Source organism: Melozone crissalis, unplaced genomic scaffold, assembly GCF_028551555.1.
Source record: "Melozone crissalis strain CALT ecotype California unplaced genomic scaffold, PUWL_Pcris_2 ptg000066l_1, whole genome shotgun sequence".
NCBI lineage: Eukaryota > Metazoa > Chordata > Aves > Passeriformes > Passerellidae > Melozone > Melozone crissalis.
Genome location: NW_026535844.1, coordinates 4716094 through 4739511, shown reverse-complemented (window position 1 = coordinate 4739511; position 23418 = coordinate 4716094). Strand labels below are relative to the sequence as shown.

The following is a 23418-nucleotide window of genomic DNA, read 5'->3' as shown; positions in this document are numbered from 1 at the left end:
GAGGAGAAAGGCGAGCCCGGCCAGGCAGGGATGGCGCCGGCCCTGGGCCAGGAGGAGGAGCCGCGGCAGAGCCTTGTGCCGGGAGAGGGGAGGGGATGGACGGCGGGCACCGCCCACGGCACCGCCCCGAGAGGAGGAGGAGAAGCCGGGGGCGGAGCCTTGTGCCGGGAGGGCGGAGAGGGAACCTCCCATGGGGGCGGGGTCTCTCCGCTCCCAGCCCTGTCAGTTTCCATGGCAACCCTGAACGCCGGACAGCGGCTTCGGGGGATGACGTCACCGGCGCGGGTGGACGCGCAGCCCGGGTTAAAAGACGCAGCAAATCCCGCGTGGGGCTCCCTAGGATCGGAGGGAGGCAAAATAGATTATATGGTACAGCAGGGTCAGCCGAATCAGAGAGCTCCTGCTCCAGCAGCTCCGGGGAAGGTGAAATTGATGAACTCATTGCAGCCTTGAGAAAGCGAAGGAGGGGAAAGATCGTGAGAAAAGCCATCGGTGTAGCCCCATAGTGAAACGTACAAGCTAAAAAATGGGAAAAGAACCGGTTTTACAATCCCCACTACGACCAGCAGTTGGCAACCAGGGACCGATACATGTTAAGGTTCCACATTCCCTTTGAAAAACACGGTTCACTTTCCTGTTAAAATTTAAAACTTCAATAAAGGACAGTAGGAGACAGAGATGGTAAAACAAAAATTACGACTCAGTGCATCTTGGTACTAAGCCAAGAGCACCCCTGCTAGTTTGGGAAACACCCTTTTGATACCATTTCTATTACATCAGCCTGTTGCATATTCATAGACTCTTATGCATATCCATCATCTAGTTTACATATTTCAGGAACTGTTTAGCATGGCTCCTCCTCAGCTCTGCCTTTTTAGAGCATGTGTGTTTCTTGGCTGTGGTTTTGGTTCCCTCTCTTGATCACTTCCACTCTGGGCCTTGGTCCACACTTTCTTCAGACGGCAGATGCTGATAGTTGGCACATCAATAGCAGGGTGCTCATGACGTGTTCACTGGATGTTATCCCGACCAAGCAGACAGATCACTCCTAACTAGATCAGCTACCGCTACTGCCATGTCTAAGTTTTTATTAACAGCAGAAATAAGAGCATAGTTATTTTAACATTGTACATATAAGATTCCTCTTAATATAACAATATAATAAGCATCTATAATAATCTTTCCTCTTCCCTTTTTACAAATAATTTGGCTTGAGCAGTATTTCTTTTTTTCTATCCTCCATTATTTGCCTTTTTTTTCATAAATAATTTTTGCTTCTTCCAAGTGGTCTTTCTTATTATTTTGTATGCACATAATCTTTTGCACAGTCCCAGATGTAGTCAGTTTTGGATCTATAGCATTGTCACTTAATCATTAAAACTGAAAATCAGGGACAAAGACTCTCTAACTAGTTAAAGTTAGAAAGTAGTATGTTTATTACGCTGGTGGGTGGCCTGGAAGGGGTCATTCTTGAAATGCGTGACTGCACCACACAAGGATTTTTGCCTTCTGTTTATTTCCCAAAATAATACATATGCATAACCCCAGCACCTCCCATCCCCGCTTTGTATTAAAATGAGGTTATTGGTCCTTCATGTGTGTGCAATTCTTCTCTTGAATTGGGTCAGTGGTCCCAAATTGGGTCAGTGGTCCCAGGGATGAAGTCAGGAAGGTCTTGGTCAGGTCTCTGTGACCCTCTGGCACAATCTAAGGCCCCCTGCTTCGTGATGGATTGACACAGAGTCCAGGTGCTGGGCATTGTTCTGCTGGTTTCAATATATTCCTATATTGGTTCACTTGCTCCTCTTCCTTCTACAAATGAGCTCATAATGTAACAATTAGCTTTAACTTAAGCATCTAATAATCATTAACCAGTTGTTGGTGTATCTGACTTCAATATGAATTGGTTCTAACCCTCAGTTAAAATCTTAAATTTTTTAAATCAGTGAACCAGGTTAGCTCAGGTGTGAAACAAGTTAGTAAAGTATATGGATTTGCTACCACAGGGTATAAATTCTGTGTTATCTTATTGACAGCCCTCAATCCAGTACTATCAATTATTGGGCTGATTCCTTCCCTATCTTCCTTTTGAGGGTACTGCTCAATTCTCACTGGTTGTGCTCTTTCCTTAAGCTTGATTGCTATGTGGGGGCCTTTTTCACCCTCCCTGGTACAGCAGAGGCCCATACCCTCAAAAACACTTATTTACTTATTCTAGTATCTCTTTACTAATGCCTTCCTTAATTTCAATGGCTGTTAATGTTAAGCCTGACATCTTTATGTCATTTGCCTCCAGAGTAACCTTTCTCATTTGAGAATGTTTAGCGAATTGAGCGAATTGTACAAAAGCTTCTAAGTACACATAGTACACATGTTACTTTAGGGGTTTGCAAAAGTATGCCTTCTCAGACTGGCCAGTTGTTCCCCGCACTACAACCTAAACATTCTCCACAAGTACTAAAGCTTTATTTAAAACTGAATATATGGCCCTTGTGTTGACTAAAATTCTACCCTTTTCTTTCTTCTGATCTCACTGCCTCTTGCAGAGGGGTCTGTTACATCCTAGTTCTGGATGAAATTGAACTGCCAGGAGGGGGATGGGTTCGAGTGGGTATATTTTGAAGCCTAAGCCTTCTTCCCTTTTGGGGAGGTCATCTTTATCCTTCCTCCCTTACCTTAGGAGGAGCCTTTAACAAATCATGTGTACTCATTTTGGGAACTGTAATCGCTTTGCATTTCAGCATGATAATCTTTGTTTGACTTCATACGTTGCTATCTTATGCTGCATGCTGAACAACACGTTTAAATTGCTTTCTCTTTGCCTTGTCTTTCCTTTTCAAGGGCCAAGACCAGAAGGCGGTCTGATCTCACAGTCTCTTTGCCATTCTGGGTGATTTCTTAAAACAAAAAGACATATCAGCATACAAAACCCCATCCCATTTACCTTCCTATTTTAAAACAGTATTAACTGCAATGAAGTATTATAAATCTTCTTATTTTCTGAGGCTGCCTACTGGCAGCCTTCTCCCAGTGAGCCCCTCCTAAAAGGGGCTAGTTGAGCAACCTTTTTGCTCTGGTCAGTTCTCATTATCTCTTTCTCCTTGCCGTATCTCGCTTCCACCCAATCTTCTCTTTACAAAGCTTCACAATAGTTTCTCAGTCTTCCTCCTACACACACACACAGAGCTCCAGGTGGCAGGTATCAGATGTGATTTCCCACACACGAGCTTTAAGATCTTGGGTTCTGAATCAGCTTGATCAGAAACCTTTAATTTACACTCGGGGCATGTGCCCTGACTCTTATTAGAACAACAATACCAGCGTTTCTCACAAACACCGCACTGCAATAATACTAACGCAGTGTGCCAGCTTCTTGATGCACCGAAGGAATTGCCCGCAGAGGCAGGCTATTCTGTTTATTACAGAGAACTCTAAATCCCTACAGTGCAGCGAATGACCGCGGCCTGAGACCTGTTGACCCGGCTAGCTATGAGGGCGGCCAACAGCCCCACTGCAGCAGGGGGTGTCAGCCCCAGTGGCAGGGCCCCAGGGCTGGCAGCTTCAGGCACCCCTCGGCGGCGGAGGTCTCGGGCTGTGCCTGCTGGACGAGGTCTCGGGGGAGAGCTGCAGACGAAGTAACAGAGAGCCGGACACTTCCTGGGGTCCAAACTGGTTTAATGTCCAGGGGGGCGACCAGCAGGGAGTGACCAAGAAAAAGTGGTGGAACACGAGGTTATAAAGGGAGGTGGGAACCAAGGGAGGGGTTTACATAAAACCAATCAGGAGAGGTTGGGGGATGAACTGATCATAACAGACTTGTAGGGGAGAACCAATAGATACATTGTATAGGAGGGGCCCTGGGATCACAGCCAATCATGTCTCCCACTGAAGGGAACCTTCTGGAAAGCTGGGAGGGGTGGGGAGTGATTAACTGGGCCCAGGGAGGAGAGAAAACTATACATATTTGGAAATATAGGGTGGGAAAATTATATAACATAAGGGAGTGCATAGCAACTAAATGACAGACATAAACTGAGGCGGGGAAAACTGGGAGGGCAGAACCATCATAACAAATGGGGGAGAAACAGAACATACCAACAAAACACACTACAACATCTCCCCGTTTTTTGTTAAATAAAATTGAAAGTACGGAAAAGTCTGTGTTTAAAAAGTTCAAAAGGCTAGATCTCAGGGCTGGTCAGTCCAAGCGACTTCTTCCTCGTAATCAAAGCTCTTGGTGGTACAGGGGAGGTGCAGTGGGCTCCTCTTCATCCACGGCTCCATCTGCCTCCGAAGGGTAGTCGTCCACCTCCGCGGTTTCTTTCCCCACCACCTGATTCACGCTTGGAGCAGTGATCTTATCGACGAGTCTTTTGACCAGCCCACGGATCAGCAAAAAACAAATCAAAAGCAAAAACACAACCAAAACAACTTTCAAAACTGATTCTATGACTGAACTGGCCCAACTGCCCAGGCCCCAACCCTTAAAACCCTCAGCCAGTCCGATGTTTCCTGCTTGACCTGGCGGACTTCATCTTTCATTCGCAGGATGGTGTGTCTGACGTCCTCAGCTCGCGACGACAAGTTCATGCAGCAGAGGCCCTCAAACTCCTCACATTGATGGTGATGGAGCAGCAATAGAAAATCTATTGCTGCCCTATTTTGGAGTGTCGCCTTCCTTGTTATTTCCTCATCTGTGAGGAGGTCGTATATAGCAGCTGAAGTCAAATTGGCTTGCTTAACCACCCAACACTCCAGGCGGCCCAATTCACCCAGAGACTTCGCCACTGATACCTATGGCAATAGAATAGTAAAAGCGACGGTTTTGGAATGAGACCAATGTGTAATTTCATCATCACAGTCTTCAGGGAGATCTTTAAGATCTCTTTTAGATCTAGCCAATTCTGCTGTGATGTTCATCTTTTTCCAATTCACAATTTGAGTCATGTTGGGGGTAAACAGCGTCAGCTTGCCAAACGTGCACGGCCCTCCGACCAGACCAGAGGGGATGCCTGCCCACGCTTAGTCGCCACAAATCAAAAATGCTCCCCTAGGAAGGGCGTATGGAATTCGGCCAGTGGTGGTGGGGCCGCTGATCTTCAATACGGCCTTGCACCACTGGTAGGCCTGGTATTCTGCCTTAGTGTGATGGACTACTTCATTGCCCTTCGCTATGGGGGAAAAGGTATACTCAAATTGGAAACAAATGGAGGAATTGGCGGAACCGAGAAGGTGTAGTTCAGTGGGCTCGGAGGGTAAAGGATCCAGCCTGACCACTCCATCTCTCCAGGCATTGCTTGAATCAAAACTGGGAAGGACAGTGAGGCTCTGGGCCAAAATAGGGGAAAGGGCTGACTGGAAAGCGGAGGGGAACTCGCCTGGAGAGAAAGGGATCCCCACAGAGCACGACGACATCGGGTCCTCTGCTGAACCTGCGTCGAGGCAGATGTGGTCTTGCCCCAACACTTGAGCCAAGGTACGCCAGACATTTGCTTTTGGCTGAGGGACGATCCACGCCGCCCATGGTGGCAGGAGAAGGCAGAAGATCACCAGAGGTAGGATAGCGCTTGGGCGCTGTAGCAGTCGAAGGTTGAGCCAGGCCATTCTAGGTGTCACAAGGGCCAGAAAATGGGAGATGAGCTAGAAGAACAAAATAAACAGAGTTATGGCGTAAATTTCCTTTCAGATAGATGGTTCTGCCTCGAAAAGTAAATTAAGCTCAGAGGAGGAATCAGACACAGGGGAGGAGGGTCGGGTTTCGAAGACTACATGAAACGGAGCTCGGGACAGGGGAGGTGAAGGTAAGAACTCAGCCGGAGGGAGCCTGTCGGAGAAGTAAAAATGAGAAGAGGTGGAGGGTTTCCTCCTCCGCCGCCAACATGCCTCCTGCACCTGTGGCACAGCCTTGGATGTCTTCTCCTGCTTTGGGATGAAGGGCCTGACCCACTTTGACGGTATCCACTTTGGCCCTGAGGGAGTGGACACACAAGCGTATCCCCTCCCCCAGGTAACCAAGTCGAAGGACCCTTCCATTCACCAGGTCTCCGGATCCCTTATCAGAACCGGAGGCCTGGCCTTCGGCTGCAGCTGTTGGTGACTGCCGAAGTGCCTGACAACTGGAGGGTTCAGGTTGTCGAAAGAGCAGTTCAGGAAATTGAGAGTGTACAATGCTCTCAACAACCGGACGTGGGGGGTCTCCACCTTCACAGCCGCTCGTTGTTTCTCTAAGGTCTTTTTCAGGCTCTGGTGGGCCCTCTCCACCATGGCTTGGCCTGTCGGGGAATAGGGGATACCGGTCTTATGTTCTATTCCCCATTGCTGCAGGAAGCTCCGCAGTTCCTTGGAGGTGTAGGCTGGGCCATTGTCTGTTTTTAGAGCCCTGGGGATGCCCAGGACAGCGAACGCCAGAAGCAGATGCTTCTGGACATCCGCCGCCCTTTCACCCGTGTGGGCAGAGGCAAAGATAGCTCCCGAGAAAGTGTCAATGGAGACGTGGACGTAACACAATCTCCCAAAAGATGGGATGTGCGTCACATCCGTCTGCCACACTTCACAGCTCGCCAAGCCCCGGGGATTTGCCCCAGCCGCGATGGTCGGCATCTGATGAGCTTGGCGTTGGGGACATGTGGCCACTATCGCCTTGGCCTGGTCCTGTGTAAGGTGGAATTGCCTGACCAGGCCTGGCGCATTTTGATGGAAAAGCTGATGGCTGATCTTAGCCTGGCCGAACACGTCTGGGAGTGGGCCCACCGTGACAGCAGCCGCGGCCAGAGAATCTGCCCGACAGTTGCCCTCAGCGATGAACCCTGGCAGGTCAGTGTGTGATCTAACATGCATCACAAAGAATTGATGCTCTCGGTGGGAGACTAATTCTACAAGCCTTGAGAGCAAATTAAACAATTTTTGGTTTGAGACCTCCTGTAGAACTGCTGATTCTGCTCTAGATACCACACCAGCTATGTATGCAGAATCTGTAACCAAATTGAAGGGACCAGGAAACTTCTCAAATGCTCGGACGACTGCATCTAACTCAGCTACTTGTGGAGAAGCCTCCACAATGGTGACATCAGCCTCCCACCGCTGAGTCTGAGGATCCTTCCAAGTCATCACTGACTTGTGGGATGCTCCAGACGCATCAGTAAATACTGTCAGAGCATCTAGAGGCTTCCTACTCTGAATCCCTTTGATAAATAATTTGAACTCCGAATTGAAGAGTTTATGGGCTGGCCGATCGACTGCAACGCGGCCAGTGTAGCTATCTAGTGCAAATTGCAGCATTTCGTTGGTTTCCAGCAGTTCATTAAAGGTCTTTAATTTGAGTTGGCCTGAAACCAATTGAATTGGAAGGTGAATACATGCAAAATCACAACCTGCCAGCTCCCTGATCCAAGATCTCGCTTTTTGGATCAGTTCGGCTATCAGCTCTTGTGGCCTTGTCATTCTTTTGGACCTATGATGGCTGAGGAACACCCACTCTATGATTAAGAGGGGGTCACCCAGGCCCTGGTCCTTCAAACTCTTGTCCCACTGATGTATAAGGCCATGAAGATGTGGCAGTTTCCCCAAAATGATGAATTTGAATGGCAGGCCCGGATGGTAACGGTGGGCCTGCCTGGCTGAAATGGTTTTTTGTGCCTTCTCAAGAGCTACCTGAGCCTCTGGGGTGAGTTCCCTAGGAGAACTCAGCTCCTCTCCCCCTTTCAATAAATTGAAAAGGGGGGCTAGGTCTTCAGTTGGTATACCCAGCCAGGGTCTCACCCAATTTAAAGACCCACACAGCTGATGGACATCCGCAAGGGTCTGGACTGAAGTCCTAATAGCCAATTTTTGCGACACAATGGTCCGCTTCGTTATTTCGAGGCCCAGATACTTCCAAGGTGGCATCCTTTGAATTTTATCTGCTTGGAGCTCAAACCCTGCAGCAACCAACGCACTGGTTGTCAGGTCAAGCGCATGGGCAAGTAGATCATCTGTTGGGGCGCAAACGAGGATGTCGTCCATATATTGGTGTAACAGAACGACATCCCCGAGGTCTGTACGTACAGGAGACAGCAGCAAAGCTACATACCACCTGCAGATCACAGGAGAATTCTTCATGCCCTGAGGAAGAACTCACCAGTGGTAGCACTTGGCCGGGGACTCACGGTTGATGGAGGGACCATGAACGCAAAACGTGGGGCATCATCCGGGTGCAGGGGAATTTGAAAAAAGCAATCCTTTATATCGATGATAGCCAGATTCCAGTTTTGGGGGAGCATTGTAGGGGATGGCATCCCTGGTTGGAGGGGACCCATATCGATTATTAATTCGTTAATTTGGCGAAGGTCGGTCAGGAGCCGCCGCTTATCCTCGTTAGGCTTTTTGATGACAAACACTGGGGAGTTCCAAGGTGACATGGTCTCCACCAGGTTGCCCTTTAGTAGCTGCTCCTGCACGAGCTCGTTGAGCGCCTTCAATTTTTGCTTATTTAGTGGCCACTGTACTACGTGTACTGGTTCATCAGATTGCCAATCTAACTTCCAGGTAGGGCGCTCCTCAGTGGCCACCACCCGAAAAACCTGGGGAGCCTTAGGTAAGTCACTTCTGGCTCCCCATTGGGCTAACAGGTCCCTTCCCCACAGGGGCTCGGTGTAATCTAAAACGAATGGGCGTACCGAAGCCAATTGCCCATCCGGCCCCGTAATTTGCACAATGCTCTTCGATTGTTTTGCCAGTTTTAGACCCCCGACACCCTGGATGTGACCAGCTGCGTTTTGCAAATCCCAATGTGACAGCCAATCCCTAGAGGGAATGATCGTCACATCCGCTCCTGTGTCCAGTAATCCCCGCACGATCTTGTTGTCCTTGCCCAGGGACAGCTGGCAAGTCAACCTGGGTTTTTCCCTCCCCATGACCTGAGCCCAGGCAACCATTGGAGGCGAGGACCCTTTAGATGGCTGGGAGTCCTGCACCTCCTCCGGCACCAGGATGGCCTGGGCGATGACTTGGCCCTTGGGGAGAGAAAGCGGGGGCCGGACACAGTACAGCCCTAATGCAAACCTGTCCCGGTCGGTTGCCACCAACCCCAGGACTATGTAAAGGTCTATCGGTGTGTATTTGGTGTCCCCAACAATGATCCACCTGCTACGTCCGAGTCTCCTTCAGCTGCCGGGAAGTTCGATGTCGGCAGACACCAGGTGGAAGTCGCTATCTGTAAGATGTATATCTCTGGTCAGCTGCAGCCTAAATGGGGAAAAAGAAGAAATGGTGGTGAGAGCAGGCTGAGGCTGTAACCAGCAGGTGCAGTATGTCAAGTCCGGGTAGTGTAGGTCCAGTCCAGTAGAGGCATGTGGCGAGCTTTCCTCTGTCCCCTCCTCCCCGCTAGATGCTAGTTTGCCCGCCTCATTTTTGTCATTGCGCAGGGAGGGGCTGCGGTCTTATCTTAGTTTTTTTGTTGCTTATTTTCCTGCTTTGCAGCAGGACACTCCTTCCTCCGATATGTTAAAAACTCCTCCCGCAGGGGGCAGTCAGGCATCCAGTGTCCAGTCTTCCCACACAGATGACAAGGATGGGTGACTGGACTCCTCCTGGCCGCTCCTGGGGTTAGAGATCCAGCTGCTGCCGCGCTGTGGTCGTCTTCTTCCATGATGGGAGACGAATCAAACGCCACTGAGTTCCTTTTAGGTCTGGCCTTGATGTCTAGTGTGCCCTGCAACGGAACCTCTTGCGCCACGACCTCCATCATCTGCTCGACGGTTGGCCGAGGGCTCCGGGGGAGGGTCCTGATGGCTTTTCGGCACTCTGCGTTGGCGTTTTTATAAGCCATTTGCCTCAGCAGAGCTTCCCGCTCCCCCTCCTCTGGGGGTAGAGCCGTTCCACAAAACTCAGGTAGGGCTCTTGAGGTCCCTGCCGGACCTCTTCCTAATCCTGCTGGGAAAATACTGAGGGAAGTTTAAAAAATGCCCTTTCCGCGGCTCTGCAGGACTCAGCAATTTGCACTGGAAAGAGCACCCGTGCCTGAACCGCCCCACCAGCCCATGCCCCGGTACCCACGAGGTGGTTAGTGGACACCAACTGGCCATCCGTGTCATGTGAGGTCGCCTGGCTCTCCCAGAGGACTGGGAGAACTTCAGCGACCTCCCTCCCCCACTCTACTGCCCAGGCCCTAAATTCCATAGGGCCTAAAAGGCTGGAAAAGAGAGTCCCGGAAATACTCCGACTCCCGGGAGTACTCTCTCTGGGCCTTGCACAGTTCCTTGATCCAGTCCTGTGCAATGGGCACCCACTGGGCCTGGGAACTCCCTTCCCCGCTCAGGCGGTATGTAACTGGGGCGGCTTCAAAAACCGGGGCTCGCCCTGGCTTCCGGTTATCCACCCCCCCCCCCCCCCAGAACACGAAGCATGGGAACTGGAAGGGAGGACGTGGGAACCGGAAAAGAGGGAGGCAGAGGCGGGGCCTGGCATCTGGGAGGGGCAGGCTGCTGGGCGTGGCGGAACAGGGGGTGGCGACTGGAGTTTCCCCGCCTCCAAGGTGGAGTCCGGAGGCGGGGTGGAGTGAGGAGGCGGGACAAAGGTGTAGTTAGCAGTGGGCGGGACATAAGGAGGAACAGAGGGCAGAGGCAAGGGGAAAGGGGGCAGATCATGAGGCAGGAAGGGGTTGGACTGGGGATGGAAAGGATTGTGAGAAGGAGAAGGAGAAGTGGCGGGAAAAGACATGCGGTCGCCTCCATCTTGGGCTCCATAGGAGCCATCTTGTGGAGATGGAGGGACATCAAACCGAACAGTTTTTGGGACTGCAACTGGGGACTTAGGAGGCTGGGGAAAAGGGTAGGAAAACCTGCTCTGAGGAGTCTGGCCAGGATCTCCTCGGAGTCCCCCTTTAGGAGGGCAAGGTCGAGCCGGTCGAGGGGAGGCAGAGGGAGGATGGAGTCTCTGCTGCGCTCTGGCCTTGAGGACTCTCCTCAAGGGCTCTGACCGAGGAACACGGGGCGAGGAAGACGGGGTAGGGAGAACCGAACTGGGAGAACTGGGGTTTAAACGCAATGAAGATGGGTTTTTTCTCAGCTTCCCAGGCAGGGATAGCAAATTCAAAACTTTACCAGCCCAATAGGCAGCTGGATAAAGTTTTGCCTCCCCAGAGCTGACCACCTGGTCTAATTTGGCCACAACGGCTTTCCAATAGAGTGGGTCTTTAACTTGTTCTGGGGAAGTATTGAGAAACTGAGAAAAAATCCATTTTGTTAGTTTCTTTAATTCAACCTTTGGGGGATCCAACCCTCCCCCAATCAACAAACTCCTAACTTGATGATACACTGTCCTTTGAGCAGTGCTCAAACGCGCACACATCGCGTTAACTTAAGGGAAAAATGGAGAAAAAGAAGAAAAACGAGCACTACCTAGATGTTAACAGCTGCCGAGCAGGAGTATAAAAGCAACTAAAACAAGAACTCGCACGCCGTCTGCTCCCGCGCCACTGCCTGTTTAAAGGGTTGGTCCCAGAGAAGGCATGAACCCCCCAGGGACAGGACAGTAGCAAAAGGGGTTAGGGATGTAGGAGCTGTCCCCTAGCAGAGGTCCCAATAGGGCATGTCCACCAGGTTACTGGTCCCCAAGAAAGGGCATGAGTAAAGCTCCTAAAGGAAAGGAAAAACAAGAAAGGAAGGGGTCTAGGGAAAAGAAGGGTTAGGAGCAGTCCCCAGAGCAGGGCTTAGCTCCCGGGAGAGATTAAAAAGGCGGAAGGGAAGACCCCCAAGGCAGGGGCTTACCAATCTGACGGCGACGAAAACAAAATCTGGAAAAGGCAGGGCTTCGTCCTCGGAGCTCTCCCTGGGTAGAAGGAGTTGTAGCTCCAAATCCCCCGGGAACGCTGCTCCTACTACGGAGCCTGTTATAACCGGGGGTAGATCAGCGTCCAAAAGTCCAGTGACCTCGTCCGAGCAAAGGCGGGGGCCGCACGTTGGACGCCAATTTGCAGCCAATTACCGCAGCCTGAGACCTGTTGACCCGGCTAGCTATGAGGGTGGCCAACAGCCCCACTGCAGCAGGGGGTGTCAGCCCCGGTGGCAGGGCCCCAGGGCTGGCAGCTTCAGGCACCCCTCGGCGGCGGAGGCCTCGGGCTGTGCCTGCTGGACGAGGTCTTGGGGGAGAGCTGCGGAGCAGGACGAAGCAACAGAGAGCTGGACACTTCCTGGGGTCCAAACTGGTTTAATGTCCAGGGGGGCGACCAGCAGGGAGTGACCAAGAAAAAGTGGTGGAACACGAGGTTATAAAGGGAGGTGGGAACCAAGGGAGGGGTTTACATAAAACCAATCAGGAGAGGTTGGGGGATGAACCGATCATAACAGACTTGTAGGGGAGAACCAATAGATACATTGTATAGGAGGGGCCCTGGGACCACAGCCAATCACGTCTCCCACTGAAGGGAACCTTCTGGAAAGCTGGGAGGGGTGGGGAGTGATTGACTGGGCCCAGGGAAGAGAGAAAACTATACATATTTGGAAATATAGGGTGGGGAAATTATATAACATAAGGGAGTCCATAGCAACTAAATGACAGACATAAACTGAGGCGGGGAAAACTGGGAGGGCAGAACCATCATAACAAATGGGGGAGAAACAGAACATACCAACAAAACACACTACAACACTACAGCAGGCTGTTCCCAGTCCAGACTTACTATAGTACCAGCTCAAGTCTCATAAACTCATTAATCTCTTCTATCTAAACTCCGTTTTACAAAATATCAGTCCTTCCTAGTTCTCTTCTTGCACAATCTAATTAAGCACTGTGTCTACTTACACTTGTTTTACTGCCTTGCAAAAAGGCTGTGCTTGTCACAGCAGAAACTCTGATACTCCCATAGACACAGACACACGCACCCCCCCTTTATCTCAAATTCACTAGAGCCAGGGCTTGAATTGCTGTGAGGGGAGAATTCTTGGAATTCCTTTAATTTGCTTTACCATAGTTAAACATAAATCACCATACCATAGTTTTTCTGTGTAAAATGCTACTCTTGTTGCAAACAAAATCTTAAAATCTCCACAAACACCACTATACAATCTGAGAATCAAATTACCACAATGCAGTGGAAGAAAATCACCACACAAAATCACTGGGAAAGGGCATTTCTCTCAAAGTGCCTGCTTTTCTCAACACAACATAGCATACCATAATTCAGCATTTACTCACATCAGTTTTCCCTGGACACAAATCAAAATAACAGCACACAGTCCAGACATCAAGTCCAAACATTCAGGGCAAAGGAACTCTCTGAGCTCGTACTCACGGTTAAAATGTACCAAATCTACACAAATCACTACATTTAAACACAATAAATACCGTCACTGATGTTTCTCCACCCGCTTCTCCGCGGGGCACTTCTCTCCCTGCCCCCACAGCCTGCTGCAGCCTCAGGCCTCACTCGGCTGCTTCAAACACGGGTAGTACTCACCCCCCGCACTGTAGGGCACTGTAGATCTACTCTCTTTTATACACCATACACTTATACACTTGCACAATTAGAAACACAGTGCACTGACCGAACAATGCAATAACCATAGAGCAACACAGTGTTTGACACACGCACGCATATAGAGATTCATTTGACCCACAGCTAGGGTCGCTAGCGGCTGCTCTATCAGACAATGAACCCCCAATACAGTGTCCGGACACTACACACATACACACACATAGAGGTCCACTCGACCCACCCCCACCCCCAGGGTCGCTAGCGGCTGCTCTATTAGAACAATGAACCCCCATCTCTAATCCAGCTGCTCCACCAGCTACACCTAGACGTCTCTGAGTGATTTACTCCCTAGCTCTCTTTTCCCCCGGGGGCCCCTCAGTACATACCGTATTCTCCTCCGCAGGCCAGCAGGTCCTTGTCTGTCCTCGCAGGAGGCAAGTCGAGACGAGCGGAGCCCCACCAGGAAAAAAATCTTAGGGAGCGCCTTGAAGGTCTGTCTATCCCCCTGCCCCTGCAGGGACAGAGAACTCCTGCCTTGGCTCGCCATAATGTTTTGCGGAGAAAAGAAGAAAACTCTACAACTTTGTAAAAGTTGTAAAGTTGGTATGTTTATTACAGCGCTGGATGCATGCGGAGATTGCTCTCTTCGAAAAAAGGCATGCGTACCTCTGACAACTTCAGGTCTCTTTTTATCTCTCTCTTAAATACATGTTTCACAATAGGTTCATACATATTCATTTTTATGGGTTTCGTGTGACATTTACCGCTAGTTCCTTTGTATCAGAAAAAATTCCGAGGTCAGGTTGACTTGCCCTTCCAGCAGTCTCTGTCTCCTTCTATCATCTTCTGTCTCCCCCCCCTTTATCTCTGTCCTTTGCTGAAGTAACTCCACTGAGCTTAGACCTTGCAGTCTAACTAAATAACTATGGTTTCTAACTACAGACTCAACTCAAAAATGTACATTTCACTTAAATTAAAATGGATTTCTATCCTGAAAAATTTTCAATTTACTTCACTCACCCTGGGCTCTGCCTCGAGCTGTGCAAATTCCATCAGTGCAAGCAGGCAGAGCTTGGGGTGAGGGGCAGAGGGAATCAGCCCAATTCCTGCCCCAGGCAAGGGACCCAGGTACATTGTCCACACTTTGCCCAGCAGTGTTCATTTGCATTTCTAAAGCTCCTCTGCAGGCTGCCTGGAATGAAGCTTCTCTTCCAGGGCAGCCATCTGGTGAGTCACATGTGGCCCCCCAAGAATATGCGTTTTTAAAAAAAAGTATTAACTATTTATGTTCAAAGTATTACAGTTAAATCTCTTCGATTTTGCAAAATGCAACATAAAGGAGAATGTGGAAAAATCCAGACCAAATATTGAATCTCACACTTCTTTCCAAAACCTACCTTGCAATATAAAGTGGGAATATTATGAAAAATTTTTCTCATGTTGTAATTTTGTCATTGAAACTGCAGGGAAAACAAAAACTATCCAAGAATCTCTTTAGTGTTAGAGAGTCAAAGCATTCCATGGTTCTGGCCACGAAGTGCAACAGAAATAATTTCTTCCACAAATAGCCTGGCTGTGCAGAGAAAATCATTCCATGCCATGTGAGTTTTACTAGATTTTTCCTAAACTTTATGTAGTCTCAACCAATCTAAATCCACTGCTTTAACGTAGATTGCTTCCAAGTTGTGTAAGTTTTTAGTATTTGGTTTCCTGTTGGACCTGGATTTCTTCCCCTCTGATGTGTGAATTCGGTCCACACTCCTGGATTTCCTTCTCAGCCTTTTCCAGCCCAGGTGTCTCCAGCTCTGCCGGGGGCAGTGCCTGGGGTAGTTGTTGGTTGTTGTTTGCTGCTGGGTATTTGGATGTTAAACTCATCTCCATTGAGTGGTATAACACTCATTAAATAAAACCTTGAAAATTCATTTCCCAAAGGAAAAGAAAACCAAGCCTGAGCATAGAAATAAGATTTAAAAGGAGCAAAATCGATACATTTTGCAGCACTGCAGTGGCAGGAAGCCCAGAGTGTGGGTGTCAGTGAGCCCCAGAGTGGAATTGTGCCATGGTGTTCCCCAGCAGCTGTGGCAGAGCAGGCCCAGCCAGCGCTGAAGCTGCAGCAGTGGCAGCAAGGCTTGGCCCCAGTGGCTGGAGATGGCAGAGGAGGGTGGCCAGGATTGCAGAGGATTCCAGGCGAGGATCTGTGGGCAGGCGCAGGGGTTTGGCCCGCTGTGGAGCCCTGGCTGCTGCTGCGTTGCCTTCAGGGCAGGCTCAGGGGCGGCCTCCCATCGTCCTGCTGCAGGCGGGAAGTGCAAATCTGCGGGGCTTCAGAGCCCTTGAGGCCAGGCTGAGGGGTCCCCCCATGTTGAGCTGTGCTGGCGGCTGTTTCTGGCCTCAGGGACACTTGGCATGGGCCCCTTGGCCACCAGTGGTGCTGCTTGGCACTCCTTAGGCAGGAGCCGATGTCCTGGCTGGGTGTTGGCAGCAGTAAAGTGCCAGGGCGGGCTCAGTGCCAGCCCAGCTTCCTGTGGGAGAACATGCCTTGATTTCTGCTGCAGTGGTTGCTGAAGCAGTGAGAATTGCTTTTGCCCCCCTGTTAGGTGCCATGGTGTCAGCAGAAGATATTGAAGCCTTCCTGCTCAGGGCATTTCAGTGCCAGGCTCTCACAAGCACCCACAGCGGGGCGGGTTGAGCTGAGCATGGGGCGGTGACCTGCCCTGTGTCTGATTCCCCTTCCTTCCCTCCCCTGCAACATTGTGTTGCTTTTAGACGCCACTTGTCCTGGTTGCTTCAAAGTACTTTGGAGAGGCTCCATATCTAATTTTCCCTATTTTCCTGGGGCTGCCCACACTTCTGGGCTCACTTCAGATAGGCCTCGTCAGACATTTGACACAGAGGTGCAACAGAACCGGCCTCTGTATACATTTTTAAAATATTAATTTGTGTTACGAGTTTAGCAATCAAATCCCTTCCCAGTAAATCATGATAACAATTAGGAGCAAATAAAAATTCACGCATTTCAAACCCATCTCCCGGATCTACTAACAGTGATTGAATAAAACCATACATCTTTCCCACTTATCCCCTCACTAATTAAACATATTTTTAGCATTTTCCCCCCCTTAGGTCTAAGATTTAGAGTGGATTTAGAGACACCTGTGTCCATCAGGAAATGCCTCCTCTTAATGCAGACCCACCCTGAATGTTCTCAAGGGCTCCAGTGTGGAGGGTCCCTGGTGTGATGGGAGCTGTGACAGCCCTGCCAGTCCATGTCCATCATGGGGTGGACTTGCTGGTCCTGAGGGTGCTGCTGTCTGTGTTTGCAGTGTCCTTGTGCCCTGCAGCTGGAGCCTTGCCAGGGGCAGTTGAATGGGCTCTCCCCTGGTGAGGAGGGCAATGCCTCTGCCAGGTGCTTGTGGCCGAGCCCGTGCCCTGGGTGCCTGGGCCCCCTTGGGCCCTGGGGTTGATCCCTCAGGGGCTGTAGGAACTGTGCCCTGGCCTTTGCCTTCAGCTTGGCCTTTTGCTGCTCCCTTCTTGCATTCACCTGCTGTGCCTTTGTGCCCAAGTGCTGCAGGGCCTTCCTGTGCCCCTCCTGCAGCCCCCCTCAGTGCCTGTGGGTGCTTGTGTTGCTTTACACGAGAGGTGTTGGCTCAGGAAGGCAGAAAAAGCCTCTCTTGGAATGGAGAATGCAAACCCCCTCCCTCTTCATTTTCAGACTAGTGAAATGAAGGGGCTCTCAGGCAAAGATATGGGAATAGGAATACCAGTTCTTTACTAGTGTGTATAATAAAGCAAACAAACACCAACAGCTGCGGCACTGACAGCAAACAGAGCCCGGACCCAGTCCCGGCCTTTGGGCTGCGGCGCTTTCCCCTTGGGTGCAGTTCCGGGCATGGCCGGCAGGGGCGCTAGTGGCTCCCGCGGGGCGGGGCAGCACATCCCTCCCATGGGAACTTCTCTGAATGGAAATAGAGCAATCCCTTCATCTAACTCTTTCACTTTTTTACCTTCTATGGCCTTTCTCCCGTGTTTTGGGAAAGAATTTGGAGAGGGCTGCCTTTTAACTGAGCTCCTAGTGTTTCAATAAGGTGCTTCCTGTAGAGAGAGAGAGTTTCCCTGAACAGCCGGAGCTGTGGTTACCAAGGGGATGTAACTCAGAGCAGGACAGGGTCAGGGGAGGATATCCCGCCGAGGCTGGGTGGGAGTGTGGGCAGGGTCTGCTGCCGGAATCGGCAGAGGGGGATCTTCCCGTGGAGCCCGAGGCGGAGCGTGGGTAGCCCCCACATGGCTGATGGCAGCTGATCCGGCAGCTGCCGGCAGAGCAAAGGCAGGTGGGAGAGCCCGGCAGCAGCGGCGGTGCCCAGCGCCGGTGGCACGGGCAGGGCAGCCGGGGATGGGATGGCTGGGACCCCCTCTGGGTGCGGTGGGCGCGGTGACCTCGGAGCAGGTGGCAGGACAGAGCAACCCCCATCTTCCCCAGAAGGGCCGGCAGAGCGGCTGCGGGCCAGGCAGTGGGAGCAGGGCACACAAATTGAGCGACAGCGCCGGGGCAGGTGGAGCTGCCCTGGGCAGTGAGGCCGCACCTGGGATGGAAACCGGGGCAGGCGGAGCTGAGGCGGGCAGCGAGCCGGGACCCGGGACAGGCGCCTGGGCCGCGAACGGAGGGGGCAAGACCTTCAGAGAATCCCACCTGTGATTTTTCCTCTTGTTCCCTTCCCTTTCATTTCCCTTTTCCTTTTCTTGTTTTTTCTCGGAGTTTTCTGATATTTTAAAGATTTTTTTCTTCTAAATCTCGTGTCTAACATATGGCATATTCTCTTCCTGATTAAATGGGTTGTTTTACAAATAAATCCAGAGCCTAGTAAATCTAAACTTCTGCTTGGATACTTTGAAATGGTCAATGAGCTAACTCATGACGCCCTAATGTTGTTTTTACCATCACCTTTTTATTTATCATTTGGCAAATTAAGTATCTTTCAGTTACTTGTTTGCAAATCCAAAAATCCCAGTGCACCCATAGTTCCTTAAGAAATGATCACACAAAGCTTGAGTTCCCCAGTGGGTTTTCTGATGCCTGTCTTCTAATATTTTCTTAGAAGCACATTTTATTAAGTAATTGTCTTCCATCATGAAGTTTCCATTTCCCTGATTTATCTTGGTCATTTCCTGTCTTGTTTAAGTCTTTTTTCTCGGCTTCCCTAAACTTTGGAATTTCTGGTTTTTCCTGGTTTGGAGTTAATATTAACATAAGTGTTTCAGCTCCATTTTCTGCTGCATCCTTAGCTTTGTGATCTGCCAAATTATTTCCTCTTCTTTCTGGGGTCTTTCCCTTTTGGAGTTCCATTATATGTACTATAGGTATCTCTTTTTGGTAATTGTAATGCCTCTAAAACCTCTAAAATAAGTCCCTCATGTACTAGTCTTTTTCTTCTTGAATTAAGTAATCTTTTTCCTTTCCAAATTTTTTTAAGGTATGTACTACTCTAAAGGCATACCTTGAATCAATATATATAGTTCCTTTATTTTGTGTTAAATATTCTAGTGCTCTTTTTAAAGTATATATTTCACAAGTTTGAGCTTAGTTTAAGGTTAATTTCCCTTTTTCCATAGTTTGCATGTTTTTCGCATCGACTACTGCATACCCTGTATTTTCGCCTTTTACAAGGACTTGTATCTCTATTTTTTTTCTTTTTTTTTCCCTGTATCCAACTTACAGGTTTTCTGCCTCATTTTTCAAGATCTCATCTATTCATCTTCTGCCTCTGTTTTTCACATTCACTAACAACCTAAATACCACTTTTCTTTCAACTACACACACAAAAATAAAAATCTTTTTTCTCTCACTACTTTCAGTACAACACACCTCCCTCCAAGGAGATATAGTGAAGCTTAAAATACAGAATCTACATTACCTATACTTTCATTCATCTACATTCACTCACTTTTATTTCTCATTCCCTTCCACACATTCTTTCCCACCCTCAGAACACAGAGTGGATCCCTGTTGACAGAGAATCGCGGATCCCTGTGGCCCCCCTCACCCTGGGGTGGCCTCTGAGTCTCAGTATCTCCGGGCCTCCTGGGAGGGCCCTGACTCTGCTGCCTCCAGTTCCGTTCACCTGTGAGGCTGATTTGTGTGTCACTCCCACTCTTTAGCCACGGCCCCCTCACATGCCTTGGGGGACAATTGCCCATTTGCAGGTCACCTGTACCTTATGCCACACACCTCACCCACCCAAGGGACAATGGCTTATTTGTGGGTCATACACTCCTCTTTCCACAGTCCCCTTCCCAGCACCAGGGAAGGGCTGATTTTGTGTGTGACTCACTCTCACACACAACAAGGCAACAATAAGGTACCTTTTGTGATAAATCATCAAATCAAGAGCCAAACTTATAAGAAAATTTAGCAAAGATTTATTAATTTGTCTGTGCGGCTGAAGTTCGGTCGTCAAAACCACCACAGCCAAGGGTCAGCGTCGAGCCCGGGTTCGGTGCTGGGTGAACACGGATCTGAGCTCCAAATGTCAGAGTCTCCCCCTGTTCACAAATGCTGCGTGACACAGCGATTTCTTTTACAGTTTATTCTGCTCGAGGCAGAGATGACCGAATGTTCTTTGTGTCTCTTCCCATGCATAACCGTGTCTTTACCTGTGCAGAGGTGGACAAAGACTCAGTCCCGGTGTCTGATGTTGTCAGTAGACTCCGGGGAAGTCAGCATTCACATGCATCAGGGTGGGGCTGTGGATCATCTTGGTAGCTGTATAATCGTCAAGACGAAAATCACACTTGGCTGGACCTGGTGACCTGGGGAAGCCAGCCATTATTGCCCTAGAAGCTTCTATTCTTTCATTGAAAACCCCGATGTTTATCTCAACCAACTCCAGGAACTAGATGTATATGAATAAGACACAGCTCCTGGCCAGGACGGTCAAAAGACATAATGTGGATTTTACAATATTTTATACATTAATAGCATGAATTATCTCTACCATATACTACACTTTCACATCACCTATTACAAGTTTAGGTGTTTCTGGCCAGTCCCCGTGCTCTTGGATATTCCTCAACCCAGCTCTGCTGCCCAATCCCAGATGCTCTTGAGCATATCCTCAATCCGGCAGAATTTTGCCCAACCGTGGATGCTCTTGGAATGTTAATTCCTCAATCCAGCAGGTTTTAATTCTGGATGCTCTTGGGCTCTCTTATCCCTCAATCCAGCAGAATTTTTAGGAGCCCCTTTTGTCCCATTTCCTAGTGGATTTTGCTCGGAAGCTCCTCTGCTCCCTTCCTCCGAGGGGTCCAGCCCCTCTCTGAGACCCAGTCCCAGTTACCCCGGGGGATTCTCTCACTCCTCTTATCACTCGCTGTGTCTCTTTACTGGCAGCTTCCCTCGAGGAAAGTTGGAAACGCAGCGTGGGAGGTTCCAGCACTCACTTGGCAGGTCTGAGACAACCAGCCCTCGACTCATTCACAGCCCACAGCAGAGAATGAGGGGAGAAGGGAGCCCGGGAGCCCAAAAAGCCCCGGCATCCCGAAATGGGGAGAGCGAAGTGTGGGGAGCTTTTGGCATTGGTGAGACTGCCAGCAGCCTGGGCAGGGCGGGCACCGAGGAGAAGGGGGACCCACAATCCAAGCGTGACCCCCAACAGCTGGGACAGGGGGGAACCCCCTGAACGCCAGAGGGGAGGGACCAGGTATGGGGAAGTCCTGGGAGGCTTTTTCAGGGCTGAATCTTGGGTATTTGGGAGGTTTTTCTGGAGCCCTGATGGCCAGTGACTTGTAGAGATGGACTTGGGCAGAGCGACCTTCAAACTCAATGTGTGTTGGGGAAGATGAAACAGGAAAGCCTTATAAATACGATTGTCTGGCAAAAGATTTTGTGAAAATAAAAAGTATAAGGAAGATTAAAATGAAAGCAAGCTCTGAGATACCTCAGTTAGTGAACAATTGGAAAACAATGGTGTGGCCCAACTGAAGGTAATCCCCATTTTGATGAAACAATTCCCTCTGCTTGCAGACAGATCCAAGGGTCACAGCAGACCCACTAGCTCAATGGAAGGGGTCCAAGGAGGAGTTTTTAGGGTTTAAAATGTAACACAGTATGGTGATGTAATGATTTTTACAGGCTGTATGTAAATGCTCTAGGATTTGTATCTTGTACTAGATTGGTTAGTGAGAAATAGAATATTCAACACAGAAGAAGATTGATTGTATTGTAACGGGAACCTTACTCTCTTATGCTCTTCCCCTCTTACTCTCTTACCCTCTCACCCTCTCTACCCCTCTCTTCTCTCAGCCCTGCTCTGAGCTGTGCCTGGCAGCTCCAAGCAGGGCCCTGCACCCAGGCCCTTTGCAATAAACCACAAGTTTCATGACCTGGCTGCAGAGCTCTCTCGTCTCCGTCTGTCCCGACCGTCCTACCCCCCGATGCTCCTACAAACGTGCTCATCCCTTGTTTTCCCCAAACCAGGATTTCCCATTGCCAGCCCCAGGGAGGCTGCGAGGAAGAGGAAGATGCCCCGGGACACTGAGGCAGGTGAGGAGGAAGTCAGTGCCCCTTTCCCCTCTGTGCTGCTCCATCTCCCAGCCCAGCACGGCCCCGGCTGCAGCTCAGCCCTGGGAGGATCTCCTTGCCCTTGCCTGTGACACGGAGGCAAATCCCATCCTGTCCTTGTCGTTCCTCCCCCAGAGCAGGAGTTGAGCATGGAGAGCAGGGAGGACAAATACCTGCGGCAGAACCTGGTGGAAAAGGCCGTTTTGAGCGGCTCCACGGTGCAGGAAGCCAACGGGGAGGAAAAGCCCCGGAGATGCCACACGAGGAGGGGCTGCAAACGCAGCTGGCGGGGATCTGAGGGGGAAAGTGCCAGCCTGGGCCGGGAAGGCAGCCAGAGACAGAGCCAGAGCTCGGAGCTGGAGCTCCATGAGCAGCTCCATGATGGGGAGAAGCCCCACACATGCGTGGAGTGTGGGAAGAGCTTCAGCGTGAGCTCCAGCATGATCAGCCACCAGAGGATCCACACTGGGGAGAAGCCCTATGAGTGTGGGGAGTGTGGGAAGAGCTTCAGCGTGAGCTCCAGCCTGATCAGCCACCAGATGATCCACACTGGGTAACGGCCCTACGAGTGTGAGGAGTGTGGGAACAGCTTCAGCGTGAGCTCCAGGCTGATCAGGCACCAGAGGATCCACACTGGAGAGAAGTCCTATGAGTGTTCCAAGTGTGGGAAGTGCTTCAGCTGGAGCTCCAGCCTGAACCAGCACCAGAGGATCCACACTGGGGAGAGGCCCTACGAGTGTGGGGAGTGTGGGAAGAGCTTCAGCCAGAGTTCCCACCTGATCAACCACCAGAGGACCCACACTGAATAAAGGCCGTACAAGTGCCCCGAGTGTGGGATGTGCTTCAGCCAGAGCTCTGGCCTGATCACGCACCAGAGAACCCACACTGGGGAGAGGCCCCATGAGTGTTCCAAGTGTGGGAAGAGGTTTACGAACAGCTCCATTCTCCTCTGGCACTATCGGATTCACAGGGAGGAGAGGCCCTTCCAATGCCCCGAATGTGGGAAGGGATTCAAGCACAACTCCCACCTCATCAACCACCGGCGCATCCACACAGGGGTGAGGCCCTACGAGTGTGATAAATGCAGGAAGAGGTTTCCGACCAGCTCCAGCATCCTCCTGCACTATCGGATTCACACAGAGGAGAGGCCCTTCCGCTGTCCCGACTGTGGGAAAGGATTCAAGTACAACTGCAACCTCGTCACTCACCGGCGCATCCACACTGGGGAGAGGCCCTACGAGTGTCCCCAGTGTGGGAAGAGCTTCTCCAGCAGCTCTAGCTTGACCCAACACCAACAGTGGCACCACTAAGGGAAGCCCTGCAAGTGCCCCGAGTGCAGGCAGAGCTTTGTGCGCTGCTCCAGCTCCATCCCCCACTGGAGGAGGCACTTTGGGCACAGCCCAGGTGAGCCACATTC

General features: G+C 50.4%; 1 pseudogene; it reads left to right on the top strand.

The window, feature by feature from the left end:
* LOC128945560 (uncharacterized) overlaps window positions 1–23418 on the top strand; it is a 1627138-nt pseudogene that overhangs the window by 1247997 nt on the left and 355723 nt on the right.